Below are 5,609 nucleotides of genomic sequence, written 5' to 3'. Positions count from 1 at the left end.
CAAACGCAAAATTGCTGAAAACAGCATCTTGAGGCTTCGGGACAGTTCATTATGGTAGGCTTTGCTGCCAATGTGATCTTGAAGGCCATAGAAAAAGTGCACTGTGTTATATTTTAAGACTACATCATAATTAAGTGCTACTGCTGTGCTTGTGGCTTCCAGAAAAGTTATTAACAGCACTCTGTCAGATAATTAGAAATATAGATCATGCAGATACTTCTTTTAATTTGCTAGAATTCACACCCTGGTATAATTGTTCTATTCTCCTTGTATTTGGGGGATGGCATTTTTAGTATGAAATTTATATTATGTCTAATATCTTGCTAGTGGCCAAATGTACACATTTACCAAGAGGTTTTCTTCTGATATCTTTCATACCTCAGCTGTCAAGAAATGAAAATATAGGCGCTCCTGGGTGGCTCAAAAGGTTAAGTGTCCGATTTCGGCTCAGGTCATGATCTCATAGTTGATGAGTTCGAGCCCCGCATCGGGCTCTGCGCTGACAATTCACAGCCTGTAGCCTGGTTCAGATTCTGTGTCTCCCTCTCTCTGCCCCTGCCCCACTCATGCTATTTCTCAAAAAAAAAAAAAACCATTAAAAAAAAGAAAATATAGAGTATACACATATACACATACATATATACATGAAATGCAAACATGGAAGATATGAATTAGATATATGGATATAGAAATACAAATACACATTTTACTTATCATGTAGATATAGACTACATCCCAGAGAGAGAGAGAAGGATAGAAAGCATATGCTCTGTAAGTTATACCGTAAGTTTTACATAGAAATCCAGACTAATTAACCTTCTTTCTTATACTATTCCTTTGGACATTAAATAAGTTTGAAGCCCAACAAAGATTTGTACGTCCTAGTAGAAAAGTCAATCTATGGTTTCCTAAAACCACAAGTGTCAAGGTTTCTGAGTACACATTATCTCCCTGAAACAATGCTTTACTTGATGGTTTTTGTCTGTTTGGAAGCATGTCTAACCCTAAGAGGAGAAGAGCAGTGCCTGTACTACTAAAAGACAGTCCACCTGGTAGGAAAATTATTATCTCATAAAATGTTTTCACCAATTTCCTCCTTTGCTACAGTGACTGCTCCAAGTATTTGAGACAAGGGCTGGGTATATAGGTGGTAAGGGGACCAAAGGGAGTTTATGACAATTTTCATTTTTCCATTTTCACAATACACCCAACTATAAGCATTTGGAACAAAATGACTACATGCCTTCTCTCCCCCGAGCCCTGGGTAAGTATGCATCTAAAAATATATTTATAGGCTCAAAACATGATCAAATCTTTACTTAGATGTTAAAAGACAAGTCTTTCTATAAATAAATGACTGATAAAAGGTTCATTTCCATTCCTGAGGAACATACAGACACCAGTGTTGAGCATTACAATACCAAAGTGGAGTCTAGGGATGTGTTTGGGATTCTTTGATAAATTGTCTGATGGGGTCCAAAGAGGTTAGATTGGGAGAAACAAGAAAGTAACTCAACTGGTATCTGAAGAGGAGAAGAGAGGTTCATTTTTCTTCATCTCTCTATGCTGGCTTCCTTTACTTTTTATTTTCAGAAGTGCTATCATTGAAAATGCCTCCAGGGTGTAAAAGGAATACAGGAAAAGCAGGGGATTGGGTAGAAATTCCAGATACCAGTGAACTTTGAGGCAAAGAGACAGGAAGAACAGATGGATGTACCAAGATACAGAAGGAGGGAAGGAAGTTAACAAAGTTCTTCTCAAATGGTTATTTGTAAGCACTGCTTGTATTTTAAAATGAAAATGTTATATTGTCGAGATTCTGTTGCTTTTGAAATTCATTCAGTGGCTGTTAATTCAGGGCCTGCTGTGATTCAGGCTCTGAGGATCCTGTCCCCAGGTCCAGAGAAGCAGATAGACTCTAAGCCCTTGTTACTTAGTGTGTGGTCTGGGGCCTGCAGCAACCGCATCAGCCGGAATCACAATCTGCATTTTTACAAGATCTCTACATAATTCTTATGCATATCAAAGTCTGAGAGACATTACTTTAAATATATGACTATAGGGGCGCCTGGGTGGCTCAGTTCGTTAAGCGTTGGACTTCAGCTCAGGTCAGATCTCACAGTTCGTGGGTTTGAGCCCTGCATCGGGCCCTCTGCTGACAGCTCAGAGCCTGCAGCCTCCTTCGGATTCTGTGTCCCCCACCCCTGCCCTTTCCCTGCTCACACTCTGTCTGTCTCTCTCTCTCTCAAAAATAAATGTTAAAAAAAGTTTTGAAAATAAATATATAACTATAAAAGTGTGTGAAACAGATGTGCCTTGACACTACGAGAACACAAACTCGTAGTTTGTAAGGGAGATGGGGTGTGAGTGAGGACAAATGATTGATGGTTTGATAAACCAACTAAAGATTTGGGACTCTGAGTAATGTAGAGTGAGTTACTGATGACTTTTAAGCATCTGTTTTTCACAATGTGGAGAATCGTTTTGAGGAAGGGAAGGTGGCAACAGAAAGGTACCCTGATCATAGTATTCAGGACCCAATTTCTTCAAACCTGTGGTTGTGTAAATTGTATCTTACTTATTTTTTTGTTTCAAAGATACAGAAGAAATCAGTATCATCCTTAAACAGAATTAGATTGTTTTTACTCATTTTGTGTTCTAGAATGGAAATCTTTTCTTTTTAACCAAGCACAAATCAGTAGTTGTTTGTGTGATCATTTTTCTAGTCAGAATGGACTGGAGAGAGAGGCCACTATTTGCTCTTTTATGCTCAGCCGCAAGGCAGCAAGAAATAAACGTCATAGCTACACAGAGGATATAGTGGGACTCCTAAATGAATTTAGTTTAATTTTTTATATTTAAAATATTTAATTCTCTGAGATCTGTTCTTAGTGAAGTAGATCAATGATGAAAATAGCTGAATCTGAGCATCAGAAGACCTTCCAGTCTGCCTGATGCATGATCTTCATACTTCTGAGAAGTAAAAGTAATTTAAAGCAATAAGGCCTTATGTCTGGGATTGTCAGTGTGTGAGTATGAATGTGAGCGTGTGTGCATGCATGTTTATAAAAGTGACAGCAGAGAACCAAGGACTGGCTGATGGATGAAAGAGATGGGAGGGTATATGTGTGTATGAAACGCTCATCAGTGCTGAGCAGTGATGAGAAGGTTTCATTGCTGACCTTTGTGACTATGAAGATTTCTACACTTGAACTGAACTCAGAATTTTAAAAAATAAGATATTTAAGATCACGTTCAGTACCATTTTCACAATATCTTATGCAACCCCTGCTGCAAACCTTTTTCTTGTTGTTGTTGTTGTTGGCAACATTTTAATAAAGTTTTTAATTTAAATTCCAGTTAACATACAATATATTAGGTTCAGGTGTACAATATAGTGATTCAACATTTTCATACAAAACCTGGTGCTCATCACAGCAAGTGCCCTCCTTAATCCCCATCACCTATTTAACCCATTCCCCCACCTACCTCTCTTCTAGTAACAATCAGTTTGTTTTCAAGAGTCTGTTTCTTGGCTTGTCTCTCTCTTTTTCCCCTTCTGCTTATTTGTTTTGTTTATTAAATTCCACATATAAGTGAAATCATATGGTATGGTATGGTACGGTATGTCTTTCTCAGACTGATTTCTTTCTCTTAGCATAATATTGCCTAGTTCCATCCACATCATTACTCATGGCAAGATTTCATTCTTTTCATGGCTAAGTAATATCCCGTTGTATATGCATACCGCATCTTTATCCATTCATCCCCCTGCTGCAAACCTTTAATCTCAGCCTGAATTATCTACAAATACATACTTATCAGAGCATAAAGTTGTCACAAACTCCAAGGGCTATTTAAAGGCTGTGCTGAGGCACATAGCACTACTACCAATATTCAGACAAATCACAACCTTAAGTGACTTTTACTTCAATCTACCTTTGAATTTCTAGGAAAGAACCTTGTTTCTGCACCTCAGTCCTTTCCCTGCTACTTCTTTGTTGACCTGTTTGATCTCTAATCACAATGCACACCTATCAACATATATTTTAGATGAGAAAACTCAGGCTCAGCTCAGGCTCCATGCAGCCTGACCACCATAGGGAGCAAGTAAGTCAAGACAGTGTTAATATCTCTATGTTCCATACAAATGGGAAATATGAGTAAATTTTTCTTGCATTTTAGTAATCTTGATTCTTTACACCAGGGCAATGATATGTAATTTCTTTACTTATTTTGCTATAAAAGACTTTATTTTTTAAGAGCAGTTTTAGGCTCACAGCAAAATTGAAAGGAAGGTACAGAGATTTCCCATACACCCTCTCTCTCAACACATGCGCGGCCTCCCCATCAACAACATCCCCCACCATAGTGGCACACTTATCACAACATGAACCTACACTGACACCTCATAATCACCCGAAGCCCATAGCGTAGCTTAGGGTTCACTCTTGGTGTTATACATCCTATCAGTTTGGACAGGTGTATAACAAAGCTTATGTTAACTAACTAGAATTTAAATAAAAATATGAAACCACACAAAAAATGTATAACATAGTATCATACAGGGAATATTCACTGCCCTAAAACTCCTGTGCTCTGTCTCTTCACCTCTAGCTCCCCACCCTTAACTCTGGCAACCACTGATCTTTTTATTGTCTCCATAGTTTTGCCTTTTCCAAAATATCATATAGATGGAATCATATAGTATGTACCCTTTTCAAACTGACTTTTTTCACTTAGTAATATGCATTTAGGTTTCCTCTATGTCTTTTTGTGGCTTGATAGCTAATTTCCTTTTAGAACTGAATAATGTTCTATCATCTGACTGTACCACAGTTTATTTATCCACTCACCTATTGAAGGGATGTCTTGGTTGCTTCCAATTTTTGGCAATTATGAATAAAGCTGGTATAAGATGTGTGTGTAGGCTTTTATGTGGACAAAAGTTTTCAACTCCTCTGGGTAAATACATACCAAAGAGTAAGTAAGTATCAAAGTCCTATAGTATCAGGCTTTCAGATTTGTTCTTCCTCTTCAATGTTATGTTGGCTTTTCAAATCCCGTTTGTTTGTTTTTTTAAGTTTCCTAAAATGCAGTTGTCAAAGATGCCACCCTGTCCTCTGAGATCGAATCTAAATTTTATTTTAGGAAGTCAGAGAAGTTCAAACATAGACACAAAGGAGTTTTCTCAATTTATGTTTTAAAAAATTACATGTGAATGCAATTTTGAGTAAACCAATGCTCCTAATTCCCTGTGGTTTTTATTTAAATTAAGCTGGTACAAGAGTATGGGGAAACAAAGAATATGTACACAAATATAATCAATCCTACTGCTGGAGCACACAAAGTCACACTGAGACACTGAGTGTGGCTATTCACTCTGAGTTTTTAAGAAAGAACACGGTTTCACTGTCATCTCAATCATCATCATCAATAACCACAGCTAATGTATATAAAAATGGTGGCTATGTAGGTCTTTTAAATACTTTACACATATTATTTATTTAATCTTCACAACGATCTTATGATGAAGACATGGTTGCCCTCACTTTTCAGATTAAGAAACAAAGTCAAAGAGCAGTTAAATAATTTCCCCAAGGTCACAC

The 5,609-nt window shown here is 37.4% G+C and overlaps 2 non-coding genes across 2 annotated transcripts; both read left to right on the top strand.

Annotated features, from left to right (window-relative positions):
* The first annotated feature begins 2,899 nt into the window (after positions 1 to 2,899).
* LOC115507973 lies at positions 2,900 to 2,979 on the top strand. The gene has a single exon (XR_003966883.1). It is a non-coding gene; the product is annotated as a small nucleolar RNA U2-19 (small nucleolar RNA).
* A 173-nt stretch (positions 2,980 to 3,152) lies between these two features.
* Positions 3,153 to 3,222, top strand: LOC115507972. The gene has a single exon (XR_003966882.1). It is a non-coding gene; the product is annotated as a small nucleolar RNA U2-30 (small nucleolar RNA).
* The last annotated feature ends 2,387 nt before the right edge of the window (positions 3,223 to 5,609 follow it).

The sequence above is a fragment of the Lynx canadensis genome, chromosome X (assembly GCF_007474595.2).
Source record: "Lynx canadensis isolate LIC74 chromosome X, mLynCan4.pri.v2, whole genome shotgun sequence".
NCBI classification, from domain to species: Eukaryota; Metazoa; Chordata; class Mammalia; order Carnivora; family Felidae; genus Lynx; species Lynx canadensis.
Note: the sequence above shows the minus strand (reverse complement) of the source record. Positions and strands in the feature narration are given on the sequence as shown.